The sequence below is a fragment of the Canis aureus genome, chromosome 16 (assembly GCF_053574225.1).
Source record: "Canis aureus isolate CA01 chromosome 16, VMU_Caureus_v.1.0, whole genome shotgun sequence".
Taxonomy (NCBI): Eukaryota; Metazoa; Chordata; class Mammalia; order Carnivora; family Canidae; genus Canis; species Canis aureus.
In genome coordinates, this window is record NC_135626.1 from 25,931,675 (window position 1) to 25,954,598 (window position 22,924).

At 45.0% G+C, this 22,924-nt stretch overlaps 1 protein-coding gene, 2 long non-coding RNA genes and 2 pseudogenes across 4 annotated transcripts in view; 2 read left to right on the forward strand and 3 right to left on the reverse strand.

Moving 5' to 3' along the window:
* LOC144286198 (uncharacterized) overlaps window positions 1-15,413 on the reverse strand; it is a 33,997-nt gene extending 18,584 nt beyond the window's left edge. The window contains exons 1-3 of the long non-coding RNA XR_013354278.1: window positions 15,089-15,413; window positions 10,306-10,424; window positions 9,039-9,079 (exon numbers count right to left, since the gene is read on the reverse strand). This is a non-coding gene — a long non-coding RNA (uncharacterized LOC144286198). The remainder of the gene's footprint in view (window positions 1-9,038; window positions 9,080-10,305; window positions 10,425-15,088) is intronic.
* On the reverse strand, window positions 6,652-7,239 carry LOC144286197 (prefoldin subunit 6 pseudogene; annotated as a pseudogene).
* On the reverse strand, window positions 12,496-14,953 carry LOC144285331 (high mobility group protein B1 pseudogene; annotated as a pseudogene).
* Window positions 15,207-20,378, forward strand: LOC144286200 (uncharacterized). The gene is made up of 3 exons (XR_013354281.1): window positions 15,207-15,520; window positions 16,304-16,475; window positions 20,214-20,378. It is a non-coding gene; the product is annotated as an uncharacterized LOC144286200 (long non-coding RNA).
* Window positions 20,379-22,584: 2,206 nt separating this feature from the next.
* TBX4 (T-box transcription factor 4) overlaps window positions 22,585-22,924 on the forward strand; it is a 34,597-nt gene continuing 34,257 nt past the window's right edge. For both annotated transcript variants that reach the window (XM_077852374.1, XM_077852376.1), the window contains exon 1: window positions 22,585-22,785. The gene's annotated coding sequence lies outside the window, so the exon portion shown is untranslated. The remainder of the gene's footprint in view (window positions 22,786-22,924) is intronic.

Genomic DNA, 22,924 nt, shown 5'->3' on the forward strand with positions numbered 1-22,924 from the left:
AATATGCTACAAAATTACAGTGATTAAAACAGTGGTATTGGCATTAGGATAGATGTATAGAAAATTGGAGTAGAATTGAGAGCCCCAAAATAAAATAAACCTTCATGTTTGTGGTCAATTGATTTTCCACAGCAGTGTTGAAACTATTCAATAGGGGAAAAGGACGGTCTTTTTGACAAATGGGGCTGTAAAAACTGGATATCAACATGCAAATAATGAAGTTAGACTTTTACATCATAGTGTATATAAAAATTACTCAAAATAGATCAAAGACCTAAATTAAAGAGCTAAAACTATAAAACTCTTAGAAGAAATCATGGGGGGAAATGAAATCTTCATGACCTTAGATTTAGCAATGGTTTGTTCAATATGATACCAAAGCACAAGTGACAAAATAAAAAAATAAATAATCGAACTTCACCAAGTTAAATACTTTCGTGCATCAAAAGACACCATCAAGAGAGTGAAAAAGGAACCAACAGAATGGGAAATATCTTCCAAATCACATATCTGAGAAGGGCTTAATATTCAGAACATATACAGAACTCCTATAACTCAACAACAGAGATAAACAACCAATTAAAAAATGGGCAAAGGATCATGAATATATAGTTCTCCAAAGAATATATACAAATAATAAAAAGCACATGGAAAAAAAGCACTCAACATTATTAATCACTAGGGAAATGCCAATCAAAATCATAATTAGATACTATTTCATACCCACTAGGATGGCTAGAATTAAAAGAAAACTAAACTAAGTGTTGGCAAGGATGAGGAGAAATAAGAATGCTTGCATATCCTGTTGGGAATCTAAAATGGTGTAGCCACTGTATAAAACAGTTTGACAGTCTCTCAAAAAGCTAAAAAAGAATTACCTTATGATCCAGGAATTCTACTCTTGGGTATGTACCTCTAAGAATTGAAAAGAGGGACTCAAACAGACACTTGTATACCCATGTTCATTACAACATTATTCACAAGAGTTGAAAGGTAAGTATAGCCTGAAGGTCCATCAACAGATGAATGTGTAAGTAAATTGTGGTCTGTATGTACAAGACAATATTATTCAGCCATAAAAAGAAATGAAATTCTGATGCCTGCTACAACGTGGATAAAACTTCAAGACATTATGCTAAGTGAAATAAGCTAAATACCAAGAGACAAATACTGTATGATTTCATTCATATAGGATATCTAGAATAGGAAAATTCTTTTTTTTTTTTTTTTAAAGATTTATCTATTTATCCATGAGAGACACAGACACAGGCAGAGGGAGAAGCAGGCTCCATGCAGGGAGTCCGACACAGGACTCGATCCGGGGACTCCAGGATCACTCCCCAAGCTGAAGGCAGGCGTTAAACCACTGAGCCACCCAGGGATCCCCTAGAATAGGAAAATTCTGAGAGAGAAAAAGTAGACTAGAGGTTACCAGAGGCTGAGAGAAGAGGGAAATGAGGAATTGTTGCTTCCTAGGTGCAGTTTCTGTTTAGGATGATGAAAATGTTTTGGAAATAGATATTGCTGATGGTTGCACAAAATGTGAATGTACTTAATGTCACTGAACTGTACAATGAAAATTTATCAAAAATATAAATTTTACATCACATATGTTTTACCACAATTAAAAATTGTTTACATGATTAAAATGCAATTTTTATGTTGTATATATTTTACCCCAGTTAAAAAAAATAATGGGTTAACACTGCTGCAAGTTCATAAAATAACCTTTAACGTCAACTTCAAAATGGGTCCTCCTCTTGTGGGTGAAATTGACTAAAGTGCCTTTATTTCAGCTCCCATTTAATCCCTCAACCCAAGTAAAATGCACTAGGGAGGGAACAGATTACACAACCATACATGGTGATCATGTGCTCGATTTTATACTTAATTTCTGTTTCTGGTTGGTCAAAATCATGTTGGGTCTACATTTTGTTATCCAAAGTACTTCCCATCTCCCCCAGCTTTGTGATATCTACTGAACTGATACCATGCCATCTTCTACACTATTTATTGAAGCCCAAACTGGGCAGCACTTTGGGATGTTCCTCAGTAGAGACTTCCTACCACATTTGTACCGACCTGTCAACTCACACTCTCAGGGTATGACTGTCTAACTGTCACTCATCCTATCTGCCTGTAGGGTAACTCATCATCCTGCTGTGTTCTGCCTCCTTCCCAATCAATCTCCTCCACATTTTCCTTAAGATTTCTTAATAAGTAGATCAAAGGGTTTGCTGAACTCTAGAGATAGGGTATCTTTTTCATCTGCCACTCTGGACATCCTATTACAAAAGAAAATGAGATTATTTTGGCCTGCCTGGATCTTCAAAGAAACGGGATAATGCAGGGCAATGGTATTCCAACTTGTGCATGCATGAGGATCACCTGGAGGATGACTGCTAGGCTCTGCCCAAAGAGTTCAGATTCAGGAGGTCCGAGTGGGGCCTCAGCACCTGCATTTCTATTAAGTTCCCAGTAATACTAAGGCTACTTATGTAGGGACCACATTTTGAGAACCACTAATGTATGGGGACAAGAGCAAATGCTTTTGACTCAGGTAGACTTTAACTTGTTTGAGTGTCAATTTCTTTGAAATCAAGGTAATAATCCCACCTCATGGTGGTAGCTATGAATTAAAGAGGGAATGCATAAAAACAACTTAGCTTGGTGCCTAGCACATGAGTGATCAATAAACATTGGCTCCTATTAATATGCCTAGTACTGAATTTGTGCTGGCTGCTTTTCTGAACTGTTCACAGGCCATTGCTGTATCATCCATCTGCACACTAGAGTTGGGGTTGGTCAGTTACTGGTCTCAGCTTTTCTTGGGTTCATATGGGTAGTGGGTAGGTTTCTTTTTTTTTTTTTTTTTTAAGATTTGTTTATTAATTGAGAGAAAGCAGGTGAGATAGATAGAGAGAGAGAGTACTGAGTAGGGGGAGCAGCAGGGGGAAAGGGAGAAGCAGAGTCCACTGAGCAGGGAGCCTGATGTGGGGCTTGATCCCAGGACCCTGGGATCATGACCCGAGCTGAAGGCAGACACTTAAACCACTGAGCCACCCAGGCACAGTGGTAGGTTTCAAAATTGGTTACCTGAAGAAAGTAGGTTGATTCACTAAGGAAGAATGAAGCGAAAAGTACAAATCCTTCAAGTGGGTAGAGGGAACCCTAGTTGAAGGGGGAGGACCCCTCTATTCACTGTTTCTCTTCTGCTCCTTGGCTGGGTACTTGTGATGCTGTCAGTATCTTACTTTACAAAGTCCATTCATAGATATCAGGTCAAGAAGATGGCTGCCCAGTCTAGCCTGGCTCCCAGGGAGGGCAAACCTCTGCACCAGATGGATGGGACTCCCAAAGGAGCTCCCAGCTGCAGGCCAGCCTCACCCTGAACATCCTCATTCCTGTCACACATCAGATGCTGGGCTTCCTGCCTTACGCTTGAGATGCATGTTTCAAAAGTAAGATGTCACCTCAGCTTCTATTCCCAAGATTCTGTATTGGTTCCTGCCTGGTCCTTCTGCCTCATGGTGGTCCCCAGGCTCAAGGGTTGAAAAGGACTGGTGGACAGAGCCAGCCAGGCAGTAGATTGACATACCATCTCTCCCTCCTCCCCAGTCTACAGGCTTAGGCCTGGGAGGCCCCTCCCACTGCTTACACCCCCCACCCCAACTCTCCCAGGCCCTAAAAGATGTTCAAAATCTCCAAAAACCACAGGGGCAGAGCATGCTCTGGGATGTGCTTCTCCTCAATACCTGCTAAAATGATGCAATGGTTCTGGGGTCGGACTGCTTATTTGTTGCAACCATGGATATGTTAATGAAGCTCCTGGTACCATGCATGGTTTCCTCCTTTGTCAGATTGAAGCTAATGATCTTACCTGCCTCAGAATTGCTGAGAGGATTAAGTGGGATATTTTATGGCTAGTGTTTAGGACAGATCCTGACACATAGGAAACTCGTAATAATATTGACTTGTATTACTATTAGTTTTTGGGCTAAAGTTTTTTTTTTAAAACTACTGATATTTCGCCTTCTATGGTAGGTTCAATAATATCTCCTAAAGATATATTAAGTCCCATCCCCTCGTACCTGTGAATCTGATCTTATTTGGATAGGCTCAGTTAAGGATCTCAAGGTGACATCTTCCTGGGTTTAGAGAGGGCCCTAAATCTAATGACTGGTGTCCTTACAAGAGAAAGGACACAGAGAGAAACACAGGCAAGAAGGCCATATGAAGATTAGACTTATGCTGCCACAAGCCAAAGAACTGGAGCCACTCTGGAATGAGAAAGGAAAGATTCTCCTTTAGAATTTTCAGAGAGAGTGTGGGTCTACTGGCAACTTGATTCCCAACTCTGGTCTGCAGAAGTGTGAGAAGAAAAATGACTATAGTTTAAGCCACAAGTCTATGATGAGTTGTCATGGCAGCCCTGGGAAACAAATACATCTTTCTTTCTGATTGTTCAGAGGCCCTGCCCAGGCTCACATTTGGGTACATTTGGAAGGGTCTAGAACGGTCTGTTCACATTTCTCTCTCCTCCTAGAAGAAACTCCGACCTCTCAGGGAAATCTACCTTGGTGTTAAGTGAGAAAAAAAAGAGATAATTTAGCTAAAAAATATTTACCTCTAAGCATTAAAAACTTTCCCTTACACACCTGCATTCCAAAGGAAGCCTTCTTGGAACATGGGTCTGAAGATTTTCAAGGCGCTCTTGGTCTCCCTGGCTGGGCTGGCTTACTCTGCAGAAGCACTTCTGCCAAAATGCTGACCACACCAAAGGGTCATGAGAGCCTTCTTTGTCCTGCTTGGTCTGCAGTGCAGGCTTGGCACATCATTGTCCAAATAAATGTTTATTGACTTAAGGCATGAGGGAGGGGTTTTACATGTCGCCACTCCTGGCCACCTCTACCCTAGTCCTAGAAAATTCCATGAGAAGTAAAAACATGTCCATACACAGAGTTGTACACAAATGTCTAGAGAGGCTTTATTTACAATAGACAAATCTGGAAACAATACAAATGCCCATCAAAAGGTGACTGAATAAGCAAATTGTTCCATTTAATGGAATACCATTCAGCAGTAAAAAGGACTGATCTACCTACTGGTATAGACAAATCTCAAGGTTATAATGCTGAATGAAAAGAAGCCAGACACAAAAGAATATACAATTTATTCCATTTACATGTAATTCTAGAGAATGCAAATTAATCTATTTTGACAGGAAGAGCAGAAGTTACCTGGGGCTGGGCTGAAGGAGAGATTGGCTCCAAAGGGATAAGAGGGAACTTTTGAGGGAACTCTTACAGAAATGGAAATATTCTGCATCTTGATCGTGGTCATGGTTACATTGGTGCATGGTTATATGTTTGTCAGAACTCTTCAAATTTATAGTTTAAATGGGTTCAGTTTATTGTATGCAAATTATATCTCAGTAAAGTTGATTAAAAAGAAAACTCTAGGGGTGCCTGGGTGCCTCAGTCAATTAAGCAGACTTCTCTTGATTTCAGCTGGGGTCATGATCTTGGAGTCCTGGGATTGAGCCCCACATCACGCTTTGCACTCAACACGGAGTCTGCTGGAGGATTCTCTCCCTCTCCTTCTGCCCCTCCCCTCATTTGCAGTCAATCTCTCTCTCTCTCTCTCTCAAATAAATAAATAAACCTTGAAAAATAAAAAGAAAATTCTGTGAAGCCATGGACCCTAAGTACTACATCCTCTACTTTAATAAAAATAGGACATGCATTTACATGTGGAGAAGTCTATTTGAGAACTTATTAGGACAGCAGATAAGGACTGAACACCAGTCCAGTGTGGGCACCTGGTTACCACTGGTAAGTCCATAAGGCAGGCTGTGCCCTCAGGAGGCCCAAGACTGAAACACAGCTTGCCAAGTTCTCAAAGAGAGACGAGCTAGGATGAAAAGGATGAGCCAAGAGCTAAGAATAAGAATTTGCATCCCACTTTCTTGCCTGAGATGCTTATTACAAGTGTTAAAAATGTCTGGACTCCATCCCTGACTTTCTCAGAATTGTTGAAAAGGCCTGGGAATATTTATTCTTAATAAATATCCCAGGTAAGGGATCCCTGGGTGGCGCAGTGGTTTGGCGCCTGCCTTTGGCCCAGGGCGCGATCCTGGAGACCCGGGATCGAATCCCACGTCGGGCTCCCGGTGCATGGAGCCTGCTTCTCCCTCTGCCTGTGTCTCTGCCTCTCTCTCTCTCTCTCTCTGTGACTATCATAAATAAATAAAAATTAAAAAACAAAAAATAAATAAATAAATAAATATCCCAGGTAAATCTTCACATCAGGTAAATTTAGAGAAAGTGCTTGACTGGATCTCCATTTCAGGCATAGGTGAGAAACACTACCCCTAGCCAATTATAGGACTTTAAACTAAAAGGACATATGAAGGGTAACCCACCTATCTACCTCTGACCAATGAGAATCTGTCAGGGATGCCTGGGTGGTGCAGCCGTTGAGTATCTGCTTTGGCTCAGGGTGTGATCGCAGAGTACCAGGATCAAGTCCCACATCAGGCTCCCTGCATGGAGTCTGCTTCTCCCTCTGCCTGTGTCTCTGCCTCTCTCTCTGTATCTCTCATGAATAAAAAAATAATTTTTTTTTTTTTTTTTGGCTGGTCAGAAAACAGCCAGGGGTTTTCACATTTTATTAGCTACAGCATAGACCCTTGAGCTGCCTCATTCCCTCCTCCCCCCACACCCCCCCCCCATGGGGTCAGGCCTTCCCAGAAGCCCCTGCCTTGGCTGCCTGGGCCCTCTGGAACTCCTGCTGCAGCTGAGCCAGGGTCTCCCTCTGTTGCTCTGACTGCCGCTCAAGGTCCCGGAGCTGGGATTCGTATCGCTTAATTTCAGCTGTGATATAGTCCAGCCTCTTCCCCACTGTGGCACGAGCCTCTCCCAGCTCCTGTTTGACCAGCACAGGACCCAGAAGTTTAAAGACCACGTTGGATCCATCTAGCAGGGCCAGCTCCTCCTTCACGATATTATTTTCTGTTAGCTGCACCTCAAGCTTCTGTCTCCCGGACATGGATTTACTCAAGTCCTTCTGTAGCTGCTGATATTTCTCCACTTCTCCCTGTAGCTTCTTCTGGATTAGCTCAGCCATGGCGGGGACGAAGGCCCACGAGGAGTGGGAGCGGGCGCTGGGTCTCACTCTGGGAGGTACCTAAACTCCCCTTTCTGGCCCGGCGTTCTTGCTCTAAATATTTTTTTTTTAAATTAGAAATTTAAAACTAGATTTATAGGTACCTGAGTGGCTTAGTTGGTTAAGTATCTGATTCTTGGTTTCAGCTCAGGTCACAATCTTTCTTTCTTTCTTTTTTTTTATAAATTTATTTTTTATTGGTGTTCAATTTGCCAACATATAGAACAACACCCAGTGCTCATCCCGTCAAGTGCCCACCTCAATGCCCGTCACCCTCAGGTCACAATCTCAGGGTCATGAGATCAAGCCCCAGGTCAGGCTCTGTGCTCAGCAGGGAGTCTGCTTGAGATTCTCTCTCCTTACCCTTCCCCCATTTGTGCCTGTGTACTCATACACTCTCTCTCATAAATAAATAAATAAATAAATAAATAAATAAATAAATAAATAAATAAATATTTTAAAAAGTTATTTATAAAGTAAATAAATAAAAAATAAAAGTAGATTTAAAACACTTTGAGAAGACAGAAATCCTCAATGATATCTCAAGGTTGCAAAATCACTTCAAAAGGCAGTGAAGTATAGTAGTCATACTTTCTGCCTGGATGTTAGAAAGAGACTCCTACTGACCATCAGTATAATCCTGGGGCTTTTATTCATCTTCTCTTGACTTCAGTCTTTTCATCTCTAAGAGGGGGATAATAATGATGGTATGTCAAAGGCAAACAGAAACCAGCCAGAGAAAGAGCTCCAAGTGGCCAGAACAGGAACATTTTGGGTGACAAAATAAATAACATAGAATTGGATTTTAACTCAAAGTATAAAATTAAAATATCCATGAGGTTGTATTGATAGAAATGACTGAATACATAAAACCCCAATTAAGGGGCATCTGACAAAATATCTGATTGGCACTCCTTAAAACTGTCACGGTCATCAAAAACAAGGAGAATTGGAGAAAGGGTTTTAGCTAAGAATGGCCTAAGGAGACTACATGTAATGTGATATCCTATATGAGATTCTGGAGCAGACAAAGGATATTAGGTTAAACCTAAGGAAATCTGAATAAAGTATGTATAGACCTTACTTAATAATAATGTACCAATATCAATCAATTTGTTGTGACAATGACACCATATTAATGCAAGATGTTAACAATAGGGGAAACTAGTGTGAGCAATATGGGAATTATATTACTATCTTTGCAGCTTTCCTTCAAATCTATTCTAAAATAAAAAGTTTATTTTATTTTTTTAAAAGATTTTATTTATTTATTTGAGAGAGAGACAAAGATAGCAACAAAGAGCATAAGCAGGGAGAAGAGGGAGAAGCAGACTCTCCACTGAGCAGGAAGCCAGATGTGGGGCTTGATCCGAGGACCCTGAGATTATGACCTGAGCCAAAGGCTGATGCTTAAACAACTGAATCACCCAGGCACCTCTATAAAGTTTATTTTTAAAATAATAGTGGATAATAGTGGGGCACCTGGGTGGCTTGGTCAGTTGAGGGCCCATCTCTTGGTTTCAGCTCAGCGGGGAGTCTGCTTCAAATTCTCTCTCTCCCTCTCTCTCTGCCCCTCCCCTGGCTCATGAGCATATATGTGTTCTCTCAAATAAATAAATAAATGAATAAATATTAAAGAAAAAGTGGATAATAGTGTTTATGTTATGTCGTTGCTTTCATAAGAGAACTTACATCAAGCATTTAGCATACTAGCATATGGTAAGTTTTTACAGTCAGCTGTTAATTATTATTGTTCTTATTTCTATTTTTCTTATTAAAACAGAAATACATACTCATTATAGAAAAATTTATATACAAACCAAATAAAGAAATAAGCCACAGAAAATGATGAAGAACATCCATAATCTTACCTTGTCTGAGACAACTACCAATCACAGCTGGCTGTGGGTCCCTGCAGATATAATTAATTGTTTGCAAAATTTCAATCATACCATACATACACAATATGGTAAGTGAAGTGGCCATAGTTTAATTAAATAACATTTCTGCTATTCCAACTCTTTGCTTGTATAAGTTGTCAAGAGCATAAGTAATGGGCTAAATATTAATTAGGGAAAAAAAAGAAAATCCTGAAAAATTATAAAAATTGCGGACCAGTGCTTAAATATACAAAAACAGTGTTCAATAGTTCATGAAAACAACCTTCATCTGAAAAGCCAATGACTCACTTTTCTAGATCTATTTTGTTTCATAATTTAAAAAATATATATTTTTTTAAGTAAAGAAAAAAAGAAGGTAATCTGGCAAAATGTTGACAGTGGTTATCTCTTTTGTTTCCTTCACATCTGGCTGTGATTGCCAAATTCTCTACAAGGAGATATTTGACTCTAAAGCAGCAGAAGTAGAATCCAGGACAACAGGCAGGGCTGACTTCAGCCTCTCAGCTGGGCCCCTGTGCTGCTAAGTGAATCTGAGACAGACGCCCCCCACCCCCACCCCCCGGGACAGGCCTCCTGGGTGGGTGAGGGCTCCAGTGGTATGTAGGGGCTTGCTGGCAAATTTTAGTAACCATGCAAAAGAGGGAAGGATGATAGAGAAGGCCAGCACTACTGCTCTTTCCAGAAGCCCAGGGAAACTAGAGTGTCTGTCTCTCTTATTTGGTGGCCCCTCCCCATTTACTAAAGCCAACTGATTTGATCCTCCTACAGGCTGGGAAGCAGGTAGACTCCTCTCCCCTGCACTTGATCTGCTCTTCCTAAGGTCCCCAGTGACCTCTAATTGCCTCCCTCCCCTAATCATTTACATCCCCTCCTTGACACCCTTGCCAGTATTTTACACTGCTGACCGCTCCCTTGCTCTGAAAAAGTTCTCTTTTTTGCCAGGATTGCACTCTGTCTTGGCCAACTCTAACTGACCCTTCTTAGGTTGCATGTCGGTTTCCTTTCTTCTTTTCCACATCCTCCAGACTCTCTTCTTGGTCTTCTTTTCTCTTTCTATGAATTCTCCCTTAGTGACCTCATCAACTACCAGTATAACCCCACCACCACCACCACCATGCCTCAATGTGTTCCAAATCTTCAGCTCTTGTATTTCCAACTTCAGTCTTGTCATGACTGGAACAAACCTCTGGCTGGCTTAAGCAGAGAGGGAATTTACTGGAAGGACAGATCCACTCACCAGCTTGAAGGAAAGGCTGAAGATCCAGGCTTACAAGTGACAGAGGCTGAGCAGTTCTGGGGAGCCAAGCAATGGGTGCAGGTGAATGAAGATGGAAGAATGTAGTATAAGAATGTTACCTGGGGAAAAAAAAAAAAAAAAAAAGAATGTTACCTGGGGTCGCTGAGTGGCTCAGCTGATTGAGCATCTGCCTTTGGCTCAGGTCATGATCCCAGCATCCAGGATGGAGCCCTGCATCAGGCTCTCTGCTCAGTGGGGAGGCCGCTTCTGCCTCTCCTTCTTTCTGCCGCTCCCCTGCTTGTGCTCTCTCTGTCAAATGAATAAATAAAATCTTTAAAAAAAATGTTATGGACCACGCAGTGTTTCTTGAATGTTAAATGATACATACAGATAAGGAAGCTGAGGCCCAGAAAGGAAGATTAAACTCACATTTCTTCCTTCTTTCTGCCATTACGTTCAAGATTAGAATTCTGGGAAGAGAGCATCTAACATGGATGGACAGAGCCCCTTCACTGACAGTCACATCAAAATTCTCAATGGGAATGATTCTTTCCCCTAAAACTATCAACTTTTCTGAATGTAAAAAAAGCGGAGTGACCCAGGGAGTGAAAATTACAAATGTCTATCATATTCCTGCCCAGAAACAGCCTTAGCTTCTGCCCTGCCTCTTTCCTACTCCACTTCTCCTAAATACTCTATTAATCTCACTGCCTCCAAAAGCTGTCTCCCTGCCGCCACTCTTCACCTCAAAATCTTCCCACCCTAGCCTGATCACTCCAGCCCTCTTCCCTCCTAAAAACCCTTTTGGCTTCCAATTGCCCTTAGATAGGGGTGTTTTTTTGGTTTTTTGTTTGTTTCTTTCTGTCTCAATTCAACTTTTATTGCCCTCATTATATGCAGGTGTATAGACAAAAGCTACTTATCAGCTAACTAAATGAAAAGATAAATACCTTAAATAATTCATGTGATCCAAAATAGACAAAAGCAAAAGACTATAGCTTCCCCTCAAGAAAAATTTCAGACCTATGTTTTAAAAATTTGTATTTACTTATAAGCATTCAGAATGTCAATAAAACAGGGGCACCTTTGGGGTAAATCCCCAGCAGTGCAATTGCTGGGTCGTAGGGCAGGTCTATTTTTAACTGTTTGAGGAACCTCCACACAGTTTTCCAGAGTGGCTGCACCAGTTCACATTCCCACCAACAGTGTATGAGGGTTCCCTTTTCTCCACATCCTCTCCAACATTTGTTGTTTCCTGCCTTGTTAATTTTCCCCATTCTCACTGGTGTGAGGTGGTATCTCATTGTGGTTTTGATTTGTATTTCCCTGATGGCAAGTGATGCAGAGCATTTTCTCATGTGCATGTTGGCCATGTCTATGTCTTCCTCTGTGAGATTTCTGTTCATGTCTTTTGCCCATTTCATGATTGGATTGTTTGTTTCTTTGGTGTTGAGTTTAAGAAGTTCTTTATAGATCTTGGAAACTAGCCCTTTATCTGAATGGATAAAGAAGATGTGGTTTATGTATACAATGGAATATTACTCAGCTATTAGAAATGACAAATACCCACCATTTGCTTCAACGTGGATGGAACTGGAGGGTATTATGCTGAGTGAAGTAAGCCAGTCGGAGAAGGACAAACATTATATGTTCTCATTCATTTGGGGAATATAAATAATAGTGAAAGGGAATATAAGGGAAGGGGGAATAAATGTGTGAGAAATATCAGAAAGGGAGACAGAACGTAAAGACTGCTAACTCTGGGAAACGAACTAGGGGTGTTGTAAGGGGAGGAGGGTAGGGGGTGGGAGTGAATGTGTGACGGGCACTGGGGGTTATTCTGTATGTTAGTAAATTGAACACCAATAAAAAAAAAAAAAAAAAAAAACAGGGGCACCTGGGTGACTCAGTTGGTTAAGCATCTGCCTTAGGTTCAGGTCGTGATCCTGGGGTCCCGGGATGAAGTCCCGTGTCGGGCTTCTGGCTTAGTGGAGAATCTACTTCTCCTTCCCCCTCTGCCCCAACCTTGGCTTATGTTCTTTCTCTCCCAAATAAATAAATAAATAAATAAATAAATAAATAAAATCTAAAAAAAAAATGAATGTCAACAAAACAGCTGCAACTTTTTTTTTTTTTTTGCAATTACAGAGTGAACAGAAAAACAATTATTTCATGTAAGTTGTGTGAGAATCAATGGAAGATGACAAAATTATCATCCCCATACATCTGATTTGGGCTGTGCACCAACAAGAACCTGCTTTAAATTTCCATGCCCATACTGCACCTACAAAGGTTAGTTAAAAATACAATGCGATAGGGTTAGTGAAAGACACATTTGGTAGTGTGTCAATTATTTAAAAAAAAGACACTGTACAATTTAAAAACAAATCTCACACAGCCTTACATTTCTTTTTTTTTTTTTACTACATTAAAAGGAGTGAATTGGGTTCAGGGGAGTTAAATGCTTTCTGGACAAGAAAAAAAAAAAAAAACTTCGCAAGAACCAACTTTTTCACCATGATCATCATCTTCCTCACCTTCTTTTTTTTCTTGCTTTGTTCAGCCCTAGACATCTCTTGTTTCTGCTGCATCAACTTCCCTGCAGCTTGGTATACAGCAATATCCTTCTCCTATTTTTCCTTCCACTTAGCAGCTTTTTTCTCACGAGGCTGCCTGTCATCTGCAGCGGTGTTATTTCAAGTCTCTTCCAGGTCCTTTGCAACATCATCAATGGACAGACCCAGACGTTCTCCTTTGATTTTTGGACGTTACTCAGAATAAAACAAGGTGAAGGCCAAAGAGTCCTCTTGGATACAATGGGATCCTTGAACTTTTCTATTATTTCTTCATTAGAAGCTACAGATACAGGTTTTCATGTCTCTTTCATAATGAGCCTTGTCAGTCTTTGCCATGTCCTCAAATTTTCCTTTCTCTTTAGAAGACATGTCTTCCCCTTCTCCGAGCACTACTTAGAAAACTTTGAGAAGTTGGCTGAAGCATCTTCACACTTCATCTTGTGCCCCAGCCAGCAAGTTAGCAGAAGGAATGCACATGATGAAGTTCTGCCTCTCAGGATCCTTCTTAGGATCTCCTTTGCCCATGTTTATTTTTCCTCATTAAGGCTCAGAGGTACCCAGTCAGTGCCTGTCTGGCTCTCAAGTGCCCTGGTGCTATTTCTGTGGAACTCAATGTACTGCAATGGCTGTCTAGATAAAGTTGTTAACACAGTTTAGAAGCCCCTTCCCAAACTCTACCTTCCCACAAAGCTTCATTTTCTACCACTGCAGCCCTACTGCTCCTCAAACATGTCCTCTGTGCCTTCCTCCAGGTTCTTCCCTTTTCCTGAAATATCTTTGTCACATTCTCCCTCAGGATCACATACATATTCATCTTTAAAAGATGGGTTCAGATGTATCTGCTCATGGAACCTTCCTCAACGAGGCAGGATAAGTTGGTACCTCCCTCTTTCATACTCTCATCATACCCAATATGGACTTAGATTACAGCCCTGAGCACATTTTATTACTGCATGCGTTTACAAGTCTGTCTGTCTCCCACACTAGTTTGGGAGCTCCCCTCAAGTAGGGCCTGGGTTTTCCTCTGCTTCACTTCTCTAGCCCTTAGCACTGTGCCTACCATGTAGTGTTCGGTGAATCTTAAATGAACTAGACAGATAAGAAAAGTGAAGCCCAAAAAGGTTAAGTCACACACCTATAATAAGGAACCAATCTGATGGAAATGAATTTGGAGAAAGAGATGGGATACATCAGAGGGTGCTTTTAATAGTTTAGGCAGTTGCTGAGGATCACCCCCCTTCCTACCCGCACCCACATACAAGCTGGTAACCACCTATTTATTCCCTTGAGAAATTTCCCTTTGGGAAAATTGGGCTCAAATTCAAATAGGAGAGATTTAAGTTAAAGAAGAGTAAGGCCTTCTTGTTCCTAGGTTCTTATAGACAAAAGAGTGAGCTGACTCAGAATGCATGGTCTTGGCCTCTGGGGGCTTTTAAAAACAAGAGAGGCTTTATCAGGAGGACCAAGTTCCAAGTCCTGTTAGAGGTAGACAAATGGCCAAGCTGACGGCTGAAGAGTCTGCCTCTTGAGGAGGCCCATGAGGAGCAAAGGAACCAGCCAGAGAACTCCAGTGTCTCCAACCATGTTCCCATTGAGCTCAAGGATGTTTGGGGGAGGGGAGACGGATGAGGGAGCCCCTGCTAATTAAGCCTCTACCCATGAGCGAATGTGAGGCTAATAAGGCGGCCCCATTCCAGGGCACCTCCACACCAAGCCAGCCGGTCTGCCTGTTTATTGCCCGTATGGAGATCATTAATGCCTCCTGACACTGGGGTCACTCCCGGGGTCAATCCCTGAGCCCGTTCTGCAAAACAAGGGGAAATGAACTTCCCAGCACATGTGGCTCAGGCTTGGCGGGGAGGGGGACTCCCGTCACCCCACACCTCAGCTCTGGGAGAGATCAGCACCCCAGGCTGTCAGACCCCCCAACACAATCCCCTCTGCCCAAGCTGGACTCTGGGGAAGAGTGAAGGGGAGCCATCGTCTGGGCCAGGGACAACCCCCACTGAGGTTGTCCCAGCCCACAGACGGACACTAATCCCCTGGCGACGGGCTGGGGTGGTGTCTGGGAGCTGCAGCTGCAGCTCGACAGGGGCCAGGCCCCGGCCGCAGGTGGCGGGAAGGCGCAGGTCGCGGCCACGTGGGCTGGAGCGGCGGCCTCACCCCACCCTCACCCACTTCCCCAGAGCTGACTGGGGCCCCCTTACCCCTCCGGATCCAAGATGGCGGAGAGGGGCGGGGTTCCGGGCCAAGCAAAGCTGCGATTGGTGAAGCCCAGGCCTCTTGCACTGAAGGACGGCCTCAGTAGCCACTCAGGGAGCTCCCGGAGGTGGCGGTGGGCAGTGAGCGGCTTCACCTCGCACTTCAGCAACCGAGGCTGCCGCACAGCTGCGTCTCTCCCAGCCTGGGAAGGGCCAGGTTGGGAACCAGGAACGCCGAGATGGTCCTCTAGGCAAATGCATAGCAGTCTGAGGCCTCCTCCTCCTCCGTAATGATCAGAACTGGGAATCAGCCCCTACAGAAGATGTCGAGGAAACCCCCCAACTAGCTTGGAGGAAATCAATAGGATTATGACGTCAATGCCATAGCAGGCTGAATGACAGTTACCAGATAAATGATCTCAGGAGGACAAGGCTGAGGTTAAATGAGGCCCAATAAATAAAGGGACGTGTTCAAAGGAGGAACTTTAGAAAATGCAGGGACATGGGGGTTGACCCTAGGGACCCTCCCTCCCCTCCCCTCTGGGGTCGGCTGAATTCTGGGGGAGCCACAGGTTTGGGCCCTGTCAACCAGGAACTCAGACTGGGGTCTGTGCCTGTTCAGCGCCAGTGTGGCATAGCTCTTAGGCTCAGGGCTCCTTGGACAGCTCCATCCACCCAGCTTTGGTGGCTGAAATGAGGGGATGGCAACTCAGACTGTGAAGGTCTGACCAGTTAACAGAGCCCCAGAATGCCTCTGATTCTTTAGAGATATAGAATGGACCATGCAGCAAGAGGGGTTGAAGCTAGCTGTTAGGAGGCACTTCCCAGACATTAGATAGATGAAGGGAGCTTATGGATCTTGGAGGCAAGGAAAAAGGCCTGTCACAGAGGATTTTATTCCAGAAGAATGCACATTTATCCTTATTCCCATTTGTGCCTGATTTAGTGAACATTGTTTTTTTTTTTTTTTTTTGGCCAACAGTGGTGTTAGCAGCTAAAAGGGGCCAACAACACCATCTTTGCATAAGAAAAGCTGTGGTAGAGTCTGTATACAGTGCTCTCCATTCTACCTCCAGTGTGTCCTGGTGAATGAGCAGCCCACTTCCATGAGTTCTCCTGACTCTTCCAGTGGCCAGCTTGGTGAGGGTCAGTGGGGAGACAGAGCATGATGTTCCTGGGACCATGAAGGATGTACTATGTCCTATTTTTTTTTTTAAGTAGGCTTCACTCCCAGCGTGGACCCCATTGTGGGGCTTGAACTCATGACCCCGAGATCAAGACCTTAGCTGAGATCAATGGTTGGACACCTAACCAATTAAGCCACCCAGATTCCCGTGTACTATGTCTTTCTTTTGGGAGTCTGAAGAGAAATGACTAAGTCTTTGGTCTTTAGGTAGGTATTTTAATTTTTAGAAAATGAACAATAATGGTAAAGATCTTGGGTTCTGGAATCTTAGAGGTCCCATGAGTCTTTTCTAACTGTGAGACCTTGGGGAAGTCCTGTTTACAATAATGACAATAGTGTTATTATGTGTCAGGCAGTATTTTCACTCTTACAGCAACACTGTAGGGGGGGTACTATTATCCTTGTTTAACAAATGAAATGGGCTTAGTTAGGTTAAATGATCATAGAGCAGTATATTTAAAAGCATGGACACTGGAGTTCCAGACTAATTGGGTTCAAATCCTGACTTTGTTTCCTGGTTGTATGACTTTAGGTGTGTTACCCAATTTCTTCATCTATGAAATGAGAATCATTATAGTACTCACCTGATAATTTGGCAAGGTTGAAATAAGGGTAAGCACATAAAAAACTCTTAGAATCCTGCCAGGCACATTGTAGGTGCTCAATAAACATTAGCTATTGGGATGCCTGGGTGGGTCAGTCAGTTGAATGTCTGCCTTCAGCTGGGATCATGATTCTGGGGTCCTAGGATCGAGTCCTACATCCGCCCCTTGCTCAGTGGGGAGCCTGCCTCCCTGTATCTTGTGCTCTCTTTCTGACAAATAAATATATAAAATCTTAAAAATAAAAAATGTTAGCTATTATGAGCCCTCCAAGTACTTTTATCTATGTGATATCACTTCATCCTTTCTAGTATCCTTTGAGATGGCTGTTATTATTAAATTCATTTTACAGATGAGGAAACAGGCTTTAAATTGATCATATTCTAGGTCCCTCTGTAAATGCATTTTACAGAAGAGGAAACAGGCTTTAAATTGATCACATTCAGGTCCCTTCCTACCAAGGACCTGAATTCAGGTTTTTTAACTTAAAATTCCAAGGACTTTCTGATAGCTCACATACTCTTTCATTCTTAGAGAGTCCTAGTTTGTTCCAGCTCCTCATTCAAAAAAACCCTCTGAGGACCCAGTTTTGGACAGTTTGTGCTTAGGAAGAATAGAGGAGAGAAAGAGAAGGAAAGAAAAGATGGGATGTTGGATAGTGAAATACATTCTTTGACTTAGGCATATTTTTACCCAACCAACCCTAGTCGATATACCCTCCTCTGACAGATAGTAAAATGAGTATTTCAGAGAAGTCCTATTGGAGGAAATGGAAAGAAGTGCAGCAGGGCAGGAGCAGGTAGAGTGATGGAAAGTCTGACCTGCAGACAGTCCACCTATGGATAAGGACTCTGGAACAAAAGGCCTGGATTGCTAGCCCTGACTGCAAAACCCAGATTTGATCATTCATTCCTTATCTCTGTAGTGTCTCAGCTGAGAGTTCTAGGAAGTACTCACCTGGTAAATCACTGCCTCCATCCTTGGGCCTGCGGGGGCTCAAAGCAGCCTAGTCTTCAGTTTCTTCTCACTGGAAGTTTCCTATTTCTCTTTGTGGGGGAATGCCTGCGAGGCCAGGGTGAGAGGTCAGGTGAGCAGAATTGCACCTGGGGTACAAGGGGAAGCACCTGCAGCAGCTGCCACCTACTACCCATTCCTGTTGCTCAATCCTCCAATTTCCAGAATGAGCTCAAGCCCCTGCTCCCACCCCAGTTATCCTGAGCTTGGTTAATCCTAAGGGGATGTGGCCAGAAAACCTAGAACCAAGATTTGGGGCTACTGGGTGACAATAAAGCCGCAGGAGACAAGTGAATTCCTTGCTGCCTCGCCCATCCTCTCCCTTTGGGGGACTTAATAAGGACCCCAGGGCTTAGGTAGCAACACACACAAAGTAACATGGCTGGGAAAGGGGTGTAGGGGGAGAGATTTGGCGTCCTGAATTTGATGTCAAAGATACGTGCAAATGCACAAGGATACACACAGACATTCAGATATGTAGCTTTCTTTATGGAGTTGGGACCTTTACACACCTCTGGAGTGTATTTGGCTATAAGTAACAGAGACCTATACTAACAATGATGTCAAGAAATAGGTTTATTTTTCTCACGTTACAAGAAGCAGTCTGGCACTGGTTTACCTCCTCATTGATGCCATCAGGCTCTTTTTGTTCTGATATCCTTTTGTTCTGATATATTGGCCTTTGTCCTTGCATCAGGGTCTCTAGAGGGTGAGAATTCCAGATATCTCATCCATAGAAGGAAAGAAGATTGTCTTCTCCTTTATCAATAAACCAAAATATTCCCTCCTGACCTTCCCGCCAGTCTTTGGCTTAGGTTTGTTGGTCAACATTGGGTCACATGACCACTCCTACCTACAAGGGAGACTAGGGAAGCAAGGGAGACATTTCCATGATTTGCCTACAGCAGTGATTTTCAACTTTGATCCTGTCGTTAGAGATTCTAACTCAGTTTGTCTGGGGTGGGTCTGGACATTGGTATTTATGAAATACTCCAAAAACCTAGGTTTTAAAAAAATCTGTAATTTGCTTTTCACCACACTATGGTGCCAGCTCAAGTAGTCATCTTCAACAAAACCTCCCCTCACCTCTGAGCAAGCCACTTCATTTGCACCAACTGGGATTCTTCAGTTTATCCTGTAGCCCCTGCTCCCTTGGGGTTGATTATTTGGGTGATTAATTAGTAAGTTTGCAGGTCATTCATTAGTGAATTTGTGGTTAGTAACTGGTTAGTCAATCAGTTGACTAATAGAACTAATAAACTACCCAATTAGTCAGCCTTTCCTTTTTATGTGTCTGGCACATAGTAATAAGCACTTGATAAATATTACTTTGGATGAATGAATCCATAAAATGGAGATATAATGGATATAATACAGCATCAGATGAGATAGTAGCTGTGAAACCACTTTGTAAATAGTTAGACACTGTACAGACATACAAATAAAAATTGACAGGAGAAACTACTTTAAAAGTTGGGGGGGGGGGGGCGGTGCCTGGGTGGGGATCGGTTAAGTGGCTATGTTTGGCTCAGGTCATGATCTCAGGGTCTTGAGATTGAGCCCCATATCCTCAGGGCTCTCTGCTCAGCGGGGAGTCTGCTTCTCCCACTGACTCTCCCTCTGTGCTCTCTCTCTCTCTCTCTCAAATAAATAAAATCTTAAAAAAAACCCAAATAAATAAAAAATCTTACTTGTGTTTTTATTAACTTATTTTGGTTATAAATCATCTCAAGCCTTTTTAGAACAGAGGTAGAATAAAATTTTAGGAATACGTGGAACATCTTAACTACCTAACATATGCTAGGAATTTACATGTATTAACTTTGCCAAACCTCACAATAAGCTATTAGGTTGGTGTGATTATCTCCATTTTTTAAAAAGATTTTATTTATTTATTCATGAGAGACACAGAGAGAGAGAAAGAGAGGCAGAGACACAGGCAGAGGGAGGAGCAGGCTCCATTCAGGGAGCCCCACGTGGGACTCAGTGCCGGGTCTCCAGAATCAGGCCCTGGGCTGAAGGCGACGTTAAACCGCTGAGCCACCCGGCCTGCCCTGATTATCTCCATTTTATTTAAGTGTTAAGGGGCTTGCCCAAGATCACACAGCTGCTAAACGAGCCAGGATTTAGAGCCAGATTTTAAAACCAAGGTAAGCCTGACACCAAACCAGAGGGCTTCCCCCAAGCCAACCCAAGCTTGTGTGATAGATGGTCAACTATTTGCTTAGCTGGTTGAGAAGAGTTTGTACTTTGAACTCCTCAAATCCATTTTGGGAAAAACAACAACACCAACAACAAACCACCACCGGTCTTTTTCTTTTCTCCACAGGCCATTTATTAACAAGTACTACACTTTTTTATGATTTTAAGTACCACTAAGAAGAAACAATACGAATTAAACTACAACATTGCAATGAATTAAACTACCATTGATTCTAAGATGCATCCCAATTTCAGAGATGTCAAAATGTGAAAAAAAAATGTGTGTGTGAGAATCAAGGAAACAAAGAATTCCATCCTACTAATGGAGAATGTGTATATCTAACTTCCTTTTCTCTCTTAGTTGCTGGCTGGTTTGCCCCTTCCTTTTCATCGCCAAACCCTTGCCTGTCCTTCCTGTATCTCATTTCTCCTAGTTGATACTGATTCGGAGTATCTCCCGTGAGTCTCCAGAAAGCCTTGTACTTATAGAAAGTCTCCACTCTAGTTTCTTTAAAGAGCAACTCTAGGTGGTTTCATTATGAACTTCTTCCAATGGTTGTCAACAAATTCTTTCCAGAATCTGGCCTAAGTGTAGTCTTCTCATGGTACCTGATGATTCACTGCCCTCCCTGTTCACCATCCCACACAGTAGTTGGTTGGTTAGTCTGTACACTATTTATTTGCAAGGGATTTCCCTACAGGCTGTTGGAGAGGGCATGGGAGGGGGCTTGGGAGCAGAAGCTGAGACGTGTCATCCAGTTCTCCCTAACACGGGAAACATGACTCCCCAGGCGTCTCTGAAACACCAGGGCCTTTCCTTTCTCCACTCCAGGAGAAGGCAGGATTGGAGGAGGATTAAGCTTCTCTATCCCTTAGACCTTACCTCCCCCTCCTGGTTTGAGACTCCATGAGACAAATTGTGAGGGGAAGATGGGGTAACAGAATCTGATTCTTGAGCAGTGGGCCCACTGTGGGGATGGGTTCCAGGCTCCTGAGAGCAGCAGTTGGCTTTCCAGAGTTGGTGTTTTGCTTCTACCTTTGAGTGCAGGGATAGTGGGGGAGGCACAGATGCTGGCTTTCCATTCCCAGTATTAGAAAGGGGACAGATCCATCCAGGGAAGGAATTTCCCGGCCCTGTTCCCTTCAATCTGATTTTGAGGTAAAAGTCTGGAAAGGAACAGGGGCTGGTTGGAACTGTTGAAGACACCAGCGGAGGGAGGGATGCAGCCCAGGCTGAGGACCAAGGGACTAATCTGGGAATCCTGTTGACAGGGGACTCTGGGGCCTGTGGGATGGGCAGGCAGACCTAGCCTTGCCTCAGTATTCTGGGCATGTGACAGGCTGTGAGGCTTGGACGTGGGCTAAGGTCCACATGGATCTGTCTGCCTGTGGAGCCGAAGGGTCCTGTGGCGAGGTACAGACATAGAGAAAGAGAGGTAAGTGGAGACAGAGGGAGTGGAGAGTCAGAGGCTGGGCAGGGAGGTCTAGGCAGTGAGGGGGCCTCACTTTCTGAGGCACAGAGGCCGGCTAGCTCCCTGCGCAGTGGTCTGAGCTTCCTAGACTGGAGCAGGCCCTGGACTTCCTCCTCAGCTTTCTGGGATCTTGAGGCTGCCGGCGGAGTCTTGGCCGTCCCCGCAGTTTCGCCCAGAGACTCTGCCAAGCCCTGGCACCTTGAAGCCGGGGGCCTCGGCTCGGATTCAGAGGCCGGCCCGGGACTTCCCCGCCGCCGCCGCTCCAGGCCCGGCCGCCTGGCCCGTGACCTCCGCGGCCGACTGCGAGGCGCGCCAGGCCGGGTCGGCGCCCGCTGCCCGCCAGGCCCGGGCCGCGCAGGGGCCGGAGAGCGGAGGGGCCGCGCCCTGGCCGTGGCGCCCGGAGCCCGCGCCCGGAGCCCGGAGCCCGGGAGCAGGAGCGCGCAGGTCGGAGCGCGGAGGTGTGAGAATGTGTGAGGGGCATGGTCGGACGAGTGCGGGGCCGTGCGTGGGGCGCTGCGCTCCCGCCCCCGGGGCCGCGGGCTTGCCGAGCCGCCGCGTGCACGGCTGGGAGCGGGTCCCGGGCGGAGGTGTGCGCGGGCGCCGAGTCCGCGGCCGGGGCTCCGCGGAGGGCGGCTGTCTGCAAGTACTGCAAGTGGGGCCCCGGCCCGACCAGGCCCCGCCGCGCGCACCGCAGCTCGGGGGTGCCGCGCCGTCTCGGTTGTCGAGTCTGGAGCAAGCCGTGCCGCCCTGCCCGGCCGCTCTCTCGGTCTCTTCCCGCCCCTCTAATCTAAACCATGCGGGGCTCCCGGCCCCGGCCGCGCCGGCGGGGCCCAAGGGCCGCAGGGAGGGCACCTAGGCGCGCGGTGGGCGATCGCGAGGCCCTCTCGGGGGCTCGGGGTCCTGGGGCCGCGGAGCCAGGGGACCCTGGAGCCCCCCTCCCCGGGGGGCGGCGGGCGCAGACTGATTGACAGCGGCGACGTCAGCGCAGGGGGGTGGCGGCCCCGGAGGGAGGGAGGGGGAGGAGGGAGCTGAGGCCCCAAAGTGCAGCGTCGGAGATCAAGGGCCCGCTCCAGAGCCGGGATGTGTCCGGCCCCGAGGGCGCGGCGGGTAGCGGGACACTGACCCAGTGGCCCCGAGTCGGTGCCCCCACCGTCCCGTGCCCCTCGGACCCGAGCCTGCAGTGGACCTCGGGCCGCAGGCGCCTCCGCATGCAGCAGCGCAGTTAGGGTGAGTGTGGGTTCCTGCGGGGCTGGGGTGAGCCTGGCGTGCGGGGCGGGGACCACCCTGAGCCCAGCGTGAGGCTGCGGGCAGAGGAGGATGAACTAAAAAGAGGCGAGTAACGAGACCCGGGGAAGAACCTCAGGGA